General features: G+C 38.2%; 1 protein-coding gene across 6 annotated transcripts in view; it reads left to right on the forward strand.

Moving 5' to 3' along the window:
* LOC126295305 (uncharacterized) overlaps window positions 1–16,434 on the forward strand; it is a 36,320-nt gene extending 19,886 nt beyond the window's left edge. For 2 of the 6 annotated variants that reach the window (XM_049987747.1, XM_049987749.1), the window contains one exon: window positions 16,130–16,423. The gene's annotated coding sequence lies outside the window, so the exon portion shown is untranslated. Of the gene's footprint in view, window positions 1–3,459; window positions 3,671–16,129 lie in introns of those variants that run through there. The other 4 variants (XM_049987748.1, XM_049987750.1, XR_007552454.1 and 1 more) reach the window with 3 other exon arrangements.
* Window positions 16,435–18,787: the final 2,353 nt, after the last annotated feature.

Here is an 18,787-nt window from a genome sequence, read left to right on the forward strand (position 1 = left end):
TTGAAGGAATTGAACTGGCAGATTCTCGAAGGTAGACAGAAACTGTCATGTGAAAGTCTAATTACAAAGTTTCAAGAACCGGTTTTACATGATGACTCTTGGAATATACTACAACCCCCTACTTATCGCTCCCGTAGGGATCGTGAGGACAAGACTAGAATAACTACAGCACACAGAGAGACATTCAATCAGTCTTCTCACGTTCCATACACGAATCAAAGAGGAAGAAACTAATAACTGATACAATGGGATGTACCCTGTGCCACGCAGTTCACTGTGGTGTGCAGACTATAGAGATTGATGTCAGTGGACAACAAGTTGGGGGGGGGGGGGGGGGGGGAGGACTATGAGAGAGAATTATAAATTAACAGTTTCAAATTTTTTTCTTTTCCTTGTCCTATGAAATCTTGTTTGTTTACAAATTTTGTGATATGTCAATAGGAAGTATCCTGTGAATTTTTCTGAGTGGGTTTGTGAGTATTGAAATGTGTAATGTAAATAGCTGCATAGTTTGATTGCATTGATCTAGAGGCTTAAATTTTACACAGTGCTAAGACACCATAGACCATAGTATGTGACATAAATTTTAACTCCGTAACTCTATCTGTACACGGGAAAGAGCATACTTAATAGTTCGACAGACATATACAAGACAAAGTAATCCTATGATAGCTATGTTTTTATTGATTTAGAAATGAATTGTAAAAGCACAGAGAAAATAATAAAAAACATCTCGTAGACTGTGTTATTTGAGGAACTGGAGGCAACAATTGCTATCGTAAATCACAGAGGTGCTGTTTGTGCTAAAGATATATCCTCAGATGACGTTTGGTTTAATTTGTGGGAACTTAATTTCATCAGTTATAAAATAAACAAGACACAGATTCTGTGAACCTGCTAGACACCTCCCCTTTTGCTCTTAGTTATGAAATATAGAACGAGTTCATGAAAAATTGCACCGTCTGTTACCACCTTTCCGAAAGTACTAGAATTAATGAACTGTTACTTCTGCACAAGACAAAGTACAGGCTAACCAAATTGATGCTAAACAAACGTGACAAAAGTAGATTCAAGTTTTGCACAACTGCATGCAGACTTGGCATCAGAGTACATTTGCGATGGCCTCCCATACCTCATTAAGGAGGAAGGCTGACCAGACAATGGGCTATTGGGAGAGTACATTGTTTTCACTTCGTGGAACGATTTTTTAGTGAAGGCAGGAATGCAACAGTGGGGAGCTTCCTCACATCCTTCTAGTGTTTAAAGAAACTGGAACAGAAGATGACATTGTTGGCAGAACAATGAACAAGATTTGCCAAAAAGTCCTCCAACTGCCTGAAGAACACACACACACACACACACACACACACACACACACACACACACACACACACACAGTGCATGTAGTATCAGTGACCATGCTGTCCGTATGTAGAATGGGGAAGGCGCGCAATCTACCTGAGTTTGACTGAGGGCAGATTGTGCAGGCCCCGAGGCTTGGGACAAGCATTTCAGAAACTGCATGGTGAAAACAAAGTAAAACCACCTCCAGACGTCGAGGGTTTGGGCAGTCACCCCTTATTACAGATGTCGGATGTCGTACGCTGTGCAGACTGGCAAAACGGGACAGGTGGTGGAACTGATATCGGACTTTAATGCTGTTCAGACTACAAGTATGTGTAAACACACAGTGCATCAAACACTCCAAATGGTGGGTCTCTGCAGACAGTGACCCTTGCAAGTGCCAATGTTAACACCACAACATTGGCAAATACGATTGAAATCAGCACTGGATGTTGATGCGTGGCAGAGCATTGCACGGTCGGACGAATCCCGACACCTTCTTCACTGTGCCGACGGAAGGGTGCGAATCCGTCGTTTTGCAGGGGAATATCCCCTCGGCACGTGTAATGCGGCATAGAGATATGCTGTCGGCGGCTCCATTATCCTCTGGCGAACATTCGCGTGGGCATCCTGTGGATCCGGTGGAGCTTGTGCGAGGCACTGTGACGGCCGAGGAGTATCATACACTGGTTGCTCACCTTCGTGACAATCGTGTTTTCTGACAACAGTGATGTTTTTCAGGAAGACAATGTACTAAAAGGCCAGGAATGTGACGGAGCAGTTTGCGGAACACGGTGGTGAGTTCCCGTTGTGTGCCGGCTCCCTGACTCGCCAGATCTGAACGTGATCGATCACGTCCAGGATGTGATTGAACGTGGCGTCAGAGCTCGTCGCACCCCCTCCCTGTAATTTATGGGAATTAGTCGACTTGTGTGTGCAGACGTGGTGCCAACTCCCTCCAGCGACTTACCGAGGCCTTGTCGCTTCCGTGCTACGAAACTTCACTGCTGTTATCCGTGCCAAATGTGGACGTACCGGCTGTTACGTAGTGGTCATAATGTTCAGGCTAATCAGTGTACAGTCCATCATCATCTTGGATAAGACATACAGGGTGTTACAAAAAGGTATGGCCAGACTTTCAGGAAACATTCCTCACACACAAATAAAGAAAATATGTTATGTGGACATGTGTCGGGAAACTCTTAATTTCCATGTTAGGGCTCATTTTAGTTTCGTCAGTATGTTCTTCCACCTACGCTCAATGGAGCACGTTATCATGATTTCATACGGGATACTCTACGTGTGCTCCCAGAACATGTGTCTTTACAAGTATGACACAAAATGTGGTTCGTGCACGATGGAGCTCGTGCACTTTTCAGTCGAAGTGTTCGTACGCTTCTCAACAACAAATTTGGTGACCGACGGATTGGTAGAGGCGGACCGATTCCGTGGCCTCCACACTCTCCTGACCTCAACCCTCTTGACTTTCATTTATGGGGGCATTTGAAACCTCTTGTGTACGCAACCCCGGTACCAAATGTAGAGACTCTTCGTGCTCGTATTGTGGACGGCTGTGATACAATACGCCATTCTCCATGGCTGCATCAGGATTCCATGTGGTGGAGGGTGGATGCACGTATCCTCGGTAACGGAGGACATTTTGAACATTTCCTGTAACAAAGTGTTTTAAGTCACGCTGGTATGTTCTGTTTCCATTCCATGATTAATGTGATTTGAACAGAAGTAATAAAATGAGCTCTAACATGGAAAGTAAGTGTTTCCAGACGCATGTCCACATAACATGTTTTCTTTCTTTGTGTGTGAGGAATGTTTCCTGAAAGTTTGGCCGTACCTTTTTGTAACACCCTGTATAAGCCAGAGGGTACCCTGGTAGATTACCAAGGAGAGAAGAATGAAAATGTCATTCTCAGCACGATACATCCGGAAGTAACAGTGAGTGAAGAAGGAAAGAAGAATTCAGAAATGGTTATCTTCTCTAAAGATACAAAGTATGGCATCAGTGTCATTGTTCCAAAGGTTTGTAATTACTCAAGTAAGAATGTTTGCAAGAGGTAGCTGAACAGTTCGTTTACAATATCCTGTATGTTGCAACAGGAAATGTGTGGATCACCTATGGTCGAATAACCAAAAATAGGTTGAAGAGAAAGGCATTCAGTCTTCAGCTCGTGAATAGCAGCAGGATAACACCAAGAATGCCAATCACGAAGAAACTGATGTAGTGAATTGTCAGATTGGGGAGTGCACAAGAATAAGACCTATGGCTCTGGAAAATGTGCACAAAAAGTACCAGAAATCTCCTCAAAGGGTGAGTTCAGTGTTTAACCCATTAGTGGCCAAAACTCTATCACATCATTTTTTGCAAACTTTTATACATAAATACATTAAATTGAGTGATTAATTGAATAAAAAATTGTTTTGAAAATTTTCAGTTTATTAGAACAAAAGCTACAGACCGTCCCATTTTTGGGACATTGGCCAAGTGCGCTATCCAAATTCACAACCTTATTCTCCATGCAAAATATTTTAAGAAACGACACACACAATAAATAAAGAATGTTTTAATATTATTGAATGTCTATTGAGTATGAAATGAAGCAAAACACTTGCCGTGTGCACCAACATTGCACCTATCACAATTTTTTTTTCCCCCTTGCAGTAAGCACATCTCTTCTGTTTTACTCTATTCTGTGTTTTACTTGACACAATGAAATGATTTCCTGGATCTAGTCGTACATCTGTGCTCACCCGTCCTCCCATCAAGTTGCTTCCTTGTGGTTCTCTGCGTTTTGGTACTGATCCTGTTTTCTTTGATAGGTAAAACATCACTATTCTCTGTCAAACATCCAAAACTCTAAAGTACCGGCTACATCTTGTACAACAGACTCATTGTTCAATACATTTTTGTCAATATCTTCTTCATCTGTTATTACATCTGCATCGGATGGAATAATCGCCAATTCTACGTCATCGTCTTCATCGTCACTCTCTCAATGGTTCGCTAGTTCTGCTAGAATTTCTTCAAGTGTAAGTCCACGCGGCATGTTTTTATCCTGTTGGAATCTTAGAATTCGAATAGAACATAGAACATAAAAAAAATAAAATAAAAAAAAAAAACAGATATAAAGAACGTAAAATCCAATTCTTCTCTGTATAGTACGTGTATACAAGAATAGGGCACATCAACAATAAATGATAGTGTAACATGCCATTGTCCCATTATTGGGATGCATAAAATATATCGATATTGGACTTACTTGAAAAAATCTGAAGTATACTTAATCTTACACGGACATCCATATCTTCATAAGAAACACGCCCAGACAACTAAATCCCAGCTCTTTGTCATCCAGAAACTACCAGCAGACATACAGTGCTGCCAAGTGCGAGAACAAAAAATCGTCAAGTTTATAATTTTCCTGACGTGAAGTACTTAGAAAAAAGTTATTTATTTTACATTTACAGGCATTATAGCAGTTAGTTGAACCTACAGGTACAACAATAAAGGCTAAAAGCTCCATTGCTTACATAGAAATAAGTAAAATATACGCATCCCAAAAAAGGGACAATGGCCAGTAATGGGTTAAGAACAAACAGCTGAAACACGTGAAGAAATGCTAGAAACTCTGGGTATAGGTCACATTGCTGGGTAGACAAGCAACATTTATGTATCTGGAACAATGATCTAAAAGTATTAGGACTTCAAGGTAAAACATCAATTGAAATGTGTATATGATATACATTGAGGTGATAAAAGTTACGGGATACCTCCTAACATCTCGTCAGACCACCTTTTGTCCCGCACAGTGCAGAAACTAGACACGGCATGAAATCGAGAAGTCGTCGGAAGTCCCGTGCAGAAATATTGAGCCGTGCTACCTCTGTAGCCGTCCATAATTGCAAAAGTGCTACCAGTGCAGGATTTTGTGCACGAACTGACCTCTCACTTATGTCCCATAAATGTTCAGTTGTGAACAGTTGTGGCCCAATGACGTGAAGCATTATAAAATTATAAACAGCCGACCAGTTGCAATAGATAAAGAAATTCTTTACCTAGGTTTTGACAAATATAAATTTGTCTTCTTCAGAAGGTAGTCTAAGGCCGGTATTACAGCATCAAATTTCTTTGCCAAAGATTTGATCAGAGATGTGATCAAATATTCCGTCAAATATATTTGACAAAGATCTTTGACGTAGTGCTAGAAGGGGTATTACACTGTCATCAAATTATTCGTCAAAGTTCAAGATGGCTGACAACAACTTGTTACTAACCGCATCAGTTGCACGTACCGCAATTGCACTGTGTGCACATTCGGAAAAGAAGTGGGGGGGGGGGGAAAGGAACCATACATACGAGGTTGACAGTCTTAAATTTCTGGGATTACAACTTGATAATAAACTCAGTTGGGATGAGCACACCACAGAACTGCAGAAACGCCTTAACAAATCTGTATTTGCAATTCAAGTGTTAGCAGACATAGGCAACATAAAATGAAAAAGCTTGCATACTTTGAAACTTTTGTTTGACATCAAGACTTACCCCAAAATATTATCCCATATGACATTATGGGATGAAAGTAGGCATAGTCCAAAAGCGTGTAATACGTATTATTTGTGGAGCAAATTCACGGACGTCCTGCAGAAACCTCTTCAAAGAACTGGGTATACTAACTACTGCCTCTCAGTATATTTACTCCTTAATGAAATTTGTCCTAAATAATATATCTCTTTTTCCAGCAAACAACTCAGTTCATATATACAATACCAGGAACAAAAATGATCTGCACAAGGACTTAAAAGCACTTACTTTAGTTCAAAAAGAGGTCCACTACACAGGAACAATCATCTTCAATAGTTTGCCAGAAAAACAAAAAATTTATTTAGAAATAAAGATCAGTTTAAAAGGAGCCTCAAAGACTTACTAGTGGACAACTCCTACTCCATTGGCAAAATTTTTAATAGAAACAAATTATGTATTGTACTTATCCATACTATTAGTACCATACTATTAGTATTGTTATTTCAGCTTAAAAAAAAATCGACATGTTCCACATGCACAAGGATCTCCTCAGCACGGATCTATGGAACGCAAAACTAATCTAATCTGGGTGAAGCAGTGGGTTTTAAGACGACACAATAAAAGCATTCAACAAAACCTGTTACGTGAGCTTACAGTGGAAGACGTCAAGTCGTACATCAATTACTTAAGAATGGATGAGCATACATCTCTGTATGTGCTCAATGAAGTGTATCCTCATATCACAAAACACAATATTCACTTAAGAACTGCTACATCTTCAGAAGACAGGCTCACTGTAACACTCCGATTCCTTGCTACAGGAGAGGGTTATGTTATGTTAGGTTAGGCCGGGTCAGGTCTGGTCTCCAATCTTCTTAATCTATTTTTGTATTCAGGGTGCCTCACATTGTAAAGCGCCTCATCAGCTTCAGACATATCTATTAATTTTGTAGTTGTTGGCACACACCAATTGTATTTACCGGCAATGGTTATAAAAACACTACAGACGACAGAACGCTGCAGCGATGCTAGCGCTGCACGTGGTATCTAGTCACATTGCAGTGAACAGAAGACAAGCGATTTCTTTGATTAAATATACAGCGAGGCCCTAGATTTGATCAAATATTGGATGACATTTGACGAGGTCCCTATTACACTATCAAATATCTTTGACAAAGATATTGGACAAAGATACTGGACAAAGAAATTTGATGGTGTAATACCGGCCTAAGGACAATGAACATCATACCTTACATTAGAAAAGTATTAAACTTAAGCCAAGAATAAATTTCAACACAAATTAGAGAACTCTTGCATTACAGAAATACGATAACGACGGCTGGTACTTACAATTTTACATTAGTAAAGACTAATGTAACATCGCCGTTTTTACAAACGTCAGCACAGATCCATTTGTCAAAAATGAAATATAGCCCTAGAATTAGGGTTTGTCTTGTAAAATATAAAATAGTACACGGATCTTGCAGAACTCACAGCCAACTGAGTGTAATCGGCGAGCGTAGTTACTTTGAAACCTGTAATAACTGTCCTTCATATTATATTGGTCAAACAGGCAGAGCTGCGAAAAGAAGATATAGAGAACACCTGTTGTGTAAAAAAGGAGCAAATATACACAGTTCTACTTTTGCTGAACACCTCCTGATAGCCAGTCATACGCCTAAACATTCAGAAGACACTGTTATCCTACACAGAGAAGTCAAAGGGCAGAGATTAGATATGTGCGAAGAGTTACAAATTTTCAAACATCTTCAGCTCAAGGACGGTAATACACTGAACGACCAGTTGAACCTTGCTTGTAGACAATTTTTCGAATGCTTTAAACCTGTACTGTTTATGATATAACATTAATGCTGGTAACCTTAGTGGTTTATTTCCTCAGGAAGCTATGATGCACCTTCAATGCTTTAAGCTCACTCCCCGTTATGTAATGGTGGTTTTCTCACAATGTATGTTTGCTACTACATCGGCCCTTATGTGATTTTGTCTGGCTCTAAAATTTTGGTTTTCCTTGTGAATGTGTATTAACAGGATCGTGTACCAGTGTTCGTCATTTGTGGGCTTCACTAATATAGTAATGCAATTTTTTATATTTTGGCTGTATTTGCCACTGGGCGTAAGTTTCTCAGCGTAAGCGCCACCTGCTTTTTTGATGTATAACTACATTATCTGTACCAATGCTCCCATACTGTTATAACAGAAGTGTTCATTTCCTTCCTTTTTTATTGTTACTTTACCTAAGGACGTTATTAATACTGATAATTTACACGTTGCCTTTGTACGCCTTGGCATGAGCGACACCTGCCCTGGTTTCAGAGTAACTACGCTCGCCGATTACACTCAGTCGGCTGTGAGCTCTACAAGATCCATGTACTATTTTATATTTATGTAACAAACCCTAATTCTAGGGCTATATTTAATTTTTGACAAATGGATCTGTGCCGACGTTTGTAAAAATGGCAGTGGTACATTAGTCCTTACTAATGTAAAATTGTAAGTACCAGTTGTCATCATCATATTTCTGTAATGCAAGAGTTCTCTACTTTGTGTTAAAATTTATTCTTGGCTTAAGTTCCTTACTTTTCTAATGTAAGGTATGATGTCCATTGTCCTTAGGCTACCTTCTGAAGACGACAAATTTATATTTGTCAAAACCTAGGTAAAGAATTTTTTTATCCATTGCAACTGGTCGGCTGTTAATAATTTTATTACGTGGAACCGTTGCTGTTGTGCAGCTATGTTTAAAACATGAAGCATTGTCATCCACAAAAATTCTGTCATCGTCTGGGAACATAACATCCGTGAATGGCTGCAAATTGTCTCCTAAGTAGCTGAACATAACCATTTCCAGTCAATGACTGGTTCATTGGACCAGAGAACAGCCCACACCATTATGGAGCCACCACCAGCTTGCACAGTGCCTTGTTGACAACTTGTGTCCATAGCTTCATGGCATCTGAAATTGGGACTCATCTGACTGGGCCACAGATTTCCACTCGTGTAAGGTCCATCCGATATGTTTACAAGCCCAGGAGAGGCACTGCAAATGATGACGGGCTGTTATCAAAGGCACTCACTTCGGCCTTCTGCTGCCGTAGTCTGTCAACACCAAATTTCACTGCGTTGTCGTAATGGATATATTTGTCATTTCATTGATTTCTGTGGTTGTTTTAAGCATTATTGCTTGTCTGTTACCAGTGACAACACTACGTAAAGGCTGATGCTCTCAGTCATTAAGTGAAGGGCATTATTCACTGCATTGTCCACGGTAAGAGATAATACATGAAATGTGGTTTTCTTGGTGCACACTTGACACTGTGGGTCTCAGGATATTGAATTCCTAACAGTTTCTGTAATGGAATGCCCCATGCATCATGTGGCCAAAATTGTGTTGGAAACCTTTTCACATGACTTACTCAAGTACAAATGACAGTGGCCTTTTATATCTTGTGTACATGAAACTACTGCTATTTGTATATGTGCAAGTCGCTATCCCTCGATGTTTGTCACCTCAGTGTATAAATGAATGTAAAAAAAAAACAAGTCTTACTTTAACCATTTTATTGATTGTTAATGCAGATCATGTTGGCGTCATTTAACTCGTTCCCACTGTTTTAGTGTTGCAGTTGCGCCCCCCTCCCCTTTTTTTTTAGATTAGCATCAGATTAAATGACTGCTAAGCTAATTCCTACAGTGACACTTTTCCACAACATTTAAATTAATTAAAACACAAAATAGTAATAGATGACTGAAGTTTTTAATTTATTGTTTCATTGCATTGAAACAAATCCAACAATTCCTGCTGAAGAAGATACATCAACTTTCCAATTGTGGGGTATGTCTTGTAATGGAAGTGTTTTTTATTGAGTCAAAGAATCGATTTCACTTGTGTAAGATGACCTGGATCACCTATGTGTGTTGTTTTTTTTCCACTGAGGGCTTTACATAATTTTCTCAGCCAAGCTCCCGTTCTTTTTTGTACATGCCCAACACATTCGAGCATTTCTATCAGTGTGTCCCCATATGGTCTGTCATTTATAACAGTAGTGTGTTCTTTACAGTCCCCATCCACAAGGTAGCCTACATCCCTCACACCACAACTGACCTCTGATCTTCTAAAAATGTTTAGAACTCCTTTCGTTTCGATGTTTCCACTTGGGCTGTGAAAGTTCTTTACACAAACATGGGTGCCGATAAATTTACTTTAACAACCCTGACAGTGCTTTGTTAGACATTCATAATCTAGTATCTTACCAGTTTCAATAAATGAGACCTACTGGTCAACAGTAAATGAAATAAGAGCCAATAAAACAAAGTAATATCAACATACAGATATCTAATAACAAAATTGGTGTCACCAATCCTCAAGAGATCAGTAACATTTTAATGACTATTTCGTAGATATCATAGAATCTGACTTTTGTACCACAGATAACGTACCTGTTGGGAGTCCTGCTGCGGACAGTTCTGAAGCTAATCAACCCCATGAACTTGAAATCAGGGATATTTTGCAGCTCATAAGATAATGTAAAAACAAAAAATCTGCTGGCTGGGATGAAATTTCTCCATTTTTACTTAAACAGTGCGAAAACAATCTATTGGTGCATCTAATAAATAGTGTATTAAAAGGAGGAGCTTTCCCAGACAGACTAAATTGTTAAATCTCTCTACAAAAAAGGTGATATACAACTAGTAGAAAATTACAGACCACTCGCTTTAACTTCCATATTCAGCAAATGAATTGAAAAAATAATTCTGAAATATATGTCAGAGCATTAGAATAAGCACAACATTCCTGGGAGATTTTCAGCACGGTTTCAGAAGCAGTCGTAGCACCATGACTGCAACACATAAATTTATGCTGAAAGCTCTTGACAAAATTGATGAAGACTTGCAAGTAGCTGGAATTATTCTAGACCTACCAAAGGCTTTTGATAGGGTTGATCATAAGATACTTCTGTCAAAACTGGCCAGAGATGACATAAGTGGTAAACTATTGCACCTCATCACATCATATTTAAAAAACAGAAGACAGTGCACCTCAATCTCGCACAATAATGGAGAAACATTAAAAAGTTGTACATCAAGGGTTAGGAATATTAAATTTGGTGTGCCTCAGGTATCGATAATTGGTACCTTCCTTCTTATATGTTACGTCATTGACTTTCCAAAGATTGTTTGAGAAATTATATTCTTAATCTCGGCATAGAGGTAAAAAAATTTATAGATATTGAAAAAAATTTATAGATATTGCAAAGGAAAAGTTTGAAAATGATAATCTGAAAGTCAACTTACAAAAATCAAATATAATCTCCTTCAATGCTGGTTATTTGCAAACTTGTATCAATTCTCAAGATAGTAATATTTTAGGGGAAATCTGCAGTGAGTGTAAATTTTTAGGTATATGCGTAGATAGTAAACTACTATGGACACAACAGATTGACAATGTATGTGCAAGGCTATCATCTAGCCTATATGTTTTAAGAAAAATAGCTCCATACATCAATACCCAAACAATGAGGATGATGTGTCTTGGTTTAATACATCCATTTTTAGCATATGGTTTCGCATTGTGGGGTGGGGCTTCCAAAACTCATGTAGACTGAGTATTTAAACTCCAGAAAAGAACCTTGAGAATATTAGTCAAAAAAGATGCTAGAACATCATGTAAGTGATTGTTTATAGAATTTAAAATTCTGATTATCTATTCTATGTATATGTTTGAAAAAATAGTATTGACTGTAGAAGATAAGAAATACACATGTCATAATGCTGAAATTCGTGATCACAATACTAGAGAAGTACAAAATTACCATGTGATACACAGAAGACTGGAAAAAAAACAGGAAAGAGTCCATATATTAATGGAGCAAAATACTTCAATGCACCGCCAAATGAACTGAAGGCAATAACTGGAGAGACGTTCAAAAAACATCTAACACTGTGTCTCATTGAGCAGTGATTCTATAGCCTACTGTAGAAACTAAAATCTAAAGTATTATTATGTCAAATAATTTGGACTAAATCCTTAAGTAACTATTATAAATCAAAATTAGATTGTATGCTGTTGTATTGTACTGTTGTTGTTGTTGTCTTCAGTCCTGAGACTGGTTTGATGCAGCTCTCCATGCTACTCTATCCTGTGCGATCTGCTTCATCTCCCAGTACCTACTGCAACCTACATCCTTCTGAATCTGCTTAGTGTATTCATCTCTTGGTCTCCCTCTACGATTTTTACCCTCCACGCTGCCCTCCAATGCTAAATTTGTGATCCCTTGATGCCTCAAAACATGTCCTACCAACCGATCCCTTCTTCTAGTCAAGTTGTGCCACAAACTTCTCTTCTCCCCAATCCTATTCAATACCTCCTCATTAGTTACGTGATCTACCCATCTAATCTTCAGCATTCTTCTGTAGCACCACATTTCGAAAGCTTCTATTCTCTTCTTGTCCAAACTAGTTATCGTCCATGTTTCACTTCCATACATGGCTACACTCCAAACAAATAGTTTCAGAAACGACTTCCTGACACTTAAATCTATACTCGATGTTAACAAATTTCTCTTCTTGAGAAACGCTTTCCTTGCCATTGCCAGTCTACATATTATATCCTCTCTACTTCGACCATCATCAGTTATTTTACTTCCTAAATAGCAAAACTCCTTTACTACTTTAAATGTCTCATTTCCTAATCTAATTCCCTCAGCATCACCCGATTTAATTTGACTACATTCCATTATCCTCGTTTTGCTTTTGTTGATGTTCATCTTATATCCTCCTTTCAAGACACTGTCCATTCCGTTCAACTGCTCTTCCAAGTCCTTTGCCATCTCTGACAGAATTACAATGTCATCGGCGAACCTCAAAGTTTTTATTTCTTCTCCATGAATTTTAATACCTACTCCAAATTTTTCTTTTGTTTCCTTTACTGCTTGCTCAATATACAGATTGAACAACATCGGGGAGAGGCTACAACCCTGTCTCACTCCTTTCCCAATCTCTGCTTCCCTTTCATGCCCCTCGACTCTTATGACTGCCATTTGGTTTCTGTACAAATTGTAAATAGCCTTTCGCTCCCTGTATTTTACCCCTGCCACCTTCAGAATTTGAAAGAGAGTATTCCAGTCAACATTGTCAAAAGCTTTCTCTAAGTCTACAAATGCTAGAAACGTAGGTTTGCCTTTTCTTAATCTTTCTTCTAAGATAAGTCGTAAGGTCAGTATTGCCTCACGTGTCCCAACATTTCGACGGAATCCAAACTGATCCTCCCCGAGGTCCGCATCTACCAGTTTTTCCATTTGTCTGTAAAGAGTTCGCGTTAGTATTTTGCAGCTGTGACTTATTAAACTGATAGTTCGGTAATTTTCACATCTGTCAGCACCTGCTTTCTTTGGGATTGGAATTATTATATTCTTCTCGAAGTCTGAGGGTATTTCACCTGTCTCATACATCTTGCTCACCAGCTGGTAGAGTTTTGTCATGACTGGCTCTCCCAAGGCCGTCAGTAGTTGTAATGGAATGTTGTCTACTCCGGGGGCCTTGTTTCGACTCAGGTCTTTCAGTGCTCTGTCAAACTCTTCACGCAGTATCTTACCTCCCATTTCGTCTACATCTACATCCTCTTCCATTTCCATAATATTGTCCTCAAGTACATCGCCCTTGTATAAACCTTCTATATACTCCTTCCACCTTTCTGCCTTCCCTTCTTTGCTTAGAACTGGATTGCCATCTGAGCTCTTGATATTCATACATGTGGTTCTCTTCTCTCCAAAGGTCTCTTTAATTTTCCTGTAGGCAGTATCTATCTTACCCCTAGTGAGATAAGCTTCTACATCCTTACATTTGTCCTCTAGCCATCCCTGCTTAGCCATTTTGCACTTCCCGTCGATCTCATTTTTGAGATGTTTGTATTCCTTTTTGCCTGCTTCATTTACTGCATTTTTATATTTTCTCCTTTCATCAATTAAATTCAATATTTCTTCTGTTACCCAAGGATTTCTAGCAACCCTCGTCTTTTTACCTACTTTATCCTCTGCTGCCTTCCCTACTTCATCCCTCAGAGCTACCCATCCTTCTTCAACTGTGTTTCTTTCCCCCATTGCTGCCAATTGTTCCCTTATGCTCTCCTTGAAACTCTGTACAACCTCTGGTTCTTTCAGCTTATCCAGATCCCATGTCCTTAAATTCCCACCTTTTTGCAGTTTCTTCAGTTTTAACTTACAGGTCATAACCAATAGATTGTGGTCAGAGTCCACATCTGCCCCTGGAAATGTCCTACAATTTAAAACCTGATTCCTAAATCTCTGTCTTACCATTATATAATCTATCTGATACCTTTTAGTATCTCCAGGATTCTTCCATGTATACAACCTTCTTTTATGATTCTTGAACCAAGTGTTAGCTATGATTAAGTTATGCTCTGTGCAAAATTCTACCAGACGGCTTCCTCTTTCATTTCTTAGCCCCAATCCATAATCACCAATTGCTATGCATGTTTCACACAAATAAATTTACAAATTACAAATAGTTACTACCCCATTCAGAGAAGTGTGACCTCTCTTCTGCCAAGCTCCATCAAATGCTGCTACAATGTCTGTATTGTCTTCTCACCACATAAAGCACTATGTATTAATTTATTGTATCTGTCAAATCTCAGTGGAAGTGGAGGCAATGCATAAGCAAGCTGAATATTTACACTGTAATGTCGACTATCAGTTACTGGCGATGTCATAGTATCACTGTGCAGCTTACATGAGTTACAGGCAATCACTAACCGTCTTGAAAGACCCTTCCTTGCTGGAATGTCCTCAGAAAAGTCAATACTATCTTCATAATTGCAGTACTTACATTTCACAACACTCTTCAAAAGTCTTGACTGCATATTTAGGTTCACAATAACATTTCTGTGATTATTGCTGCTCACAATACTACTAGACTTGTTCTTATTACATCCAGAAAGCAAAAGTTTACATCTAGAAGCACTGCCTGTAGACACAGTTTCCGAGGGCAACTTTGGAAGCAACTGATGTGTATTACTCGGTTGTGTTTGGAACTGGTTGCCACAAAACTTTCGTTTGGGGCTAAATTTCTTTACTCTCAGCATTTGTAGCACAGGAAACACACACAGAAACAAAACGACACACAATAACTACAAAACCACACACGTATGAAATTATATATTCTTAGATCTTTGTTTACATTCAAACCATACCCTTCTAGGCATGCCTGTATTTTGGTTCCGGGAGTCAGCGTCTTCTAGAATACACCTGTGTTGACGATCCGTAACTAACAACGGAAGAACAAAATAATGCATCACGCATTCTGACGCACTTCAAACTGACAGATGGGCGTGCCCCCTGTGCGACATTACGTTCAACCTCAATTTTAGAACGAACAGAAAATAATGGCCATAAACTATACATTTTTGAAATCAGCATGAAATACTCTTTTCTATAGAACAAGATTTTTATTTATTTTTTTTTTTCAAATTTTGGGTCATTTTCACAAGCATGTTCCCTTAAATATGTACTACAGCCAAATGAAAGGTGAGCAAAATACTTTCCCCATTAGTAATGTGTTTGCATCAGAAGCAACATTAATTTGAGAAAACTGTAAAATTTGGATTACAGAAGTGCGTTTAGTTTTAAATACTGGATGTCACAGAAGGAATGGTCAGTATTCAGGAAACATTATTCGAAGCAAAAAAAGTCTAGTAAGCACATGTTCTAGGATGCATAGCATAAGAGCTATGAGCCACTTGTTCATCTTCTATAGAGTGAAGCAGACCTCTTCTACTGAACAAGTGTTCATTGCTCTTAAGCTACGCAGCCTAGAGTCCAAGTTTTCTAGACTTTTTTGCTTTGAATGATTGTTTCTGCCATATTGCTCTATATTAATACTTCCACATGGGACACCCTGTATTTATATTGGCAGTAACCATTAATAATTCTGGCGGGCTAGAAAAAAGTTGCACTTTTACAAGTTTCTGGAATTCTTAACACACATATGAGGAGTATTGTGTGTGTCACTGAGGCATGAATCTGCATGGTAGCTTAATATCATTGTTTTCATTAGAATAGCTGTGTCCCTTTTCAAAAGGGAAATTGTTTTATGCTTGTCAGTCTCAAAATCAAATCTTACAATTTTTCCTTACTTTATATTTCAACTGTACTGACCACAGAAATTGAAAATTGCTTGCAATAACAGCCTGTTCATTTATGTTCATTTCAGAAACTCAGCAGGGTCCAGTCAGGTGTAATCTTGTGATTATATTCTGGAGGATTCCTTTCCTGCAACTACCAAACACTTGGGTCCAGGAGCCAGTATAAAAATAAAAGACTGAGGAGGGGCATGCAGTGCCTCTTCAAATCAATTGTGATGAGGCAGAGAAGAACCTTTCCTTCTAAAGAAAAGGAGCCTGGTGCTAGATAACAATTAAGGAAGATATTTTGAATAAATATAGTATTGATAAAAGATACTAACCCATTTACCTACCATTTTACTGTAATAAAGAACTGAAATTTTAAAAAAAGCCATCCTGTGTGATGTTTTGCCCACTCTTCCTTAAATTGGGGAAAAAAAGAGAAATCTTTACCACTGTTACATTTTAATTTTCTGTGTACCTTTTTTTGTTATCAGAAACAGTTGTGTCAATGTTATTTTGACCATTGGAAATCATTAGTGAAGCCATCTTATTATTAGAGGCTAGCTTAACACCCAAAGCCTTTCTCACCTAAACTGTATGATCTGCACAATCTTTCTCTTTTTAATGTTGTTCTCAAATTGCAACAAACTTTAAACTTTTCAAGCTAATTAAGGGCATAGAAGTAGGGTCTTTCCAGAACGTACTTTGGACCAAAAGTCCAAGGTTTTTGTCAATAATGCCTTTTGCTTTCTTGTTATGATATTCGCTTAGAAATGTTCCTCCACTACCAATATTTTTTTATATCCATCCGAGAAGTGAAATATGAATATTCATAGAATTAGCTTTAAATTTTTTTAATATAACAAAATATTTTCTTAAAAATTTCCATCCCCTCCTGTTTTTTTGAATTTCCACTATTTCACACCTTAGGAATGGAATTTTGAACAGTCCCTTGTTAAAAGATGCCTATAATATAAGATCCACACCCTATCCAAATTTTTAATTTCTGTCCTTGGTGGTGTGGGCTGAATCATTATGTTTGTATTTCACCACTTTAGGGGCTGAATTTCCAAAAACATAGAGACATATTGTGACCTCCCCTTCTCTCTTTGCTCCATGTCTTTCGCTGATCTTTCCTCTTCTTTCTTCCTTCTTTGTACTGCGGCTATATCTCAGGGTTTCCAATGCAGAAATGTAGTGAGAAGGGGGTACATGTGGGTGGTGGTTCACGATATCATAGTGCTGTGAGGGAGCATCACTTGTGTCTCTTGTTTGAGAAGACTGACGACTGAAGTACGAACATTTCTCAAAAGAAGAACAGGTATGCACTCTCTTTTCTTTTAAAACTATAAATAGTACCATGGCTAGTACTATCTATCGTTCTACTAAACTGAATGAGTGCGACACCATTGATGAATTTTCAACCTTGAAAGAAGTTTATTAATACCAATTAGCTGAAATGAAAAAAAAACTCATCCAATCCAGAAGTCACTCACAGTTAGAGTAATTAGTTTCTGATGTGTGTGTAGTGGTCATCAGTACTTAAAAGATCATTTCAATAATTGTATCACTGTCCATTTATGAGTTGCTAAGCAGCGTATCAACAAGCTGACTATGCAATGATTAATATTTGTTGTATCCCGACAGTAGATCACTTCTCGCTTGCTTTAAGCATCAAGATGATTACTATGCCGCTCATATAAGTCTTTGATAGTGATTATCAAGCTTGTGTCCGTAAATTGCAGTTAATGTTACTGAATCACACACGTGATGATAACGCCTGATATCCAGCTGCGTATCTTGAACTCCGCGCCGATATTTGAGAATTCGCGCACGATTTATTTGCACCAAAGTCGAGCCGCGGTTCCCTAGAATAATTTTTAAATCAACTGCAGGTTGTAAATGAACAAATCTATGCCCATTCATGAAAGTTACAGCAGATCCACACTCGATGAATGCTTGATTGCGCACACGAGCAACACGGAAGTTTTTTTTCCCCCCCTTACAAAGAGAAAACATATCGTGCGAAGTGCAGCAAAGGTGATTTGCTATGTCAAAACATATTTATATCTATCTCACTAAAACTCATTACCTATTAAATGTTGTACATAATTACATTCTTTACTCTGTAAATAATCAATAAAATTTAGAAATGAATGAAATGTATAAAAAAAACCTCAAGTTGATATGACATCATGGGTCACTACTGGTCTCGACTCCTCTACACTAAGTTGATGCAAAGGAGATTTGACTATATAGGACATACTCATGTAGTGTTACAGCATATTTTCATTTCAAACCGAGAAGCCAAATATCAATTTTCAATGATTTAGCTTTAAAACTTCTTACACAATGAAATATTTTCATAAAACATTTCATTTCCTATTTAACATCCTTAGGATGTTGAGTTTCCAAATACACTGAAATATATTTTTTTTATATGTAGCTGAGAAGTCAAAAACCAGTTCTCATAGATCTAGCTGTAGAAATACTGTAGTACATCTTTGATAAAGATTTATTTTCAAAAAAGCTCTCACCCCCATAGGGGTTAAAGTGGTGTAACACATATTTGTTTATTTCTGACCGAGAAACGAAATACCAACTTTTATTTTTATTTTTTTATGTCTAACTTGAAGATTGCCTTAATAACAACATGTTTTCAAAAACCTTCCCTTCCCTCTTTTACCTTGTTAGTGGTCGCATTTTGAAAAATCACTTCTTAAATGATTCCTACATTATAACAC

Source organism: Schistocerca gregaria, chromosome 11 (assembly GCF_023897955.1).
Source record: "Schistocerca gregaria isolate iqSchGreg1 chromosome 11, iqSchGreg1.2, whole genome shotgun sequence".
Lineage (NCBI taxonomy): Eukaryota > Metazoa > Arthropoda > Insecta > Orthoptera > Acrididae > Schistocerca > Schistocerca gregaria.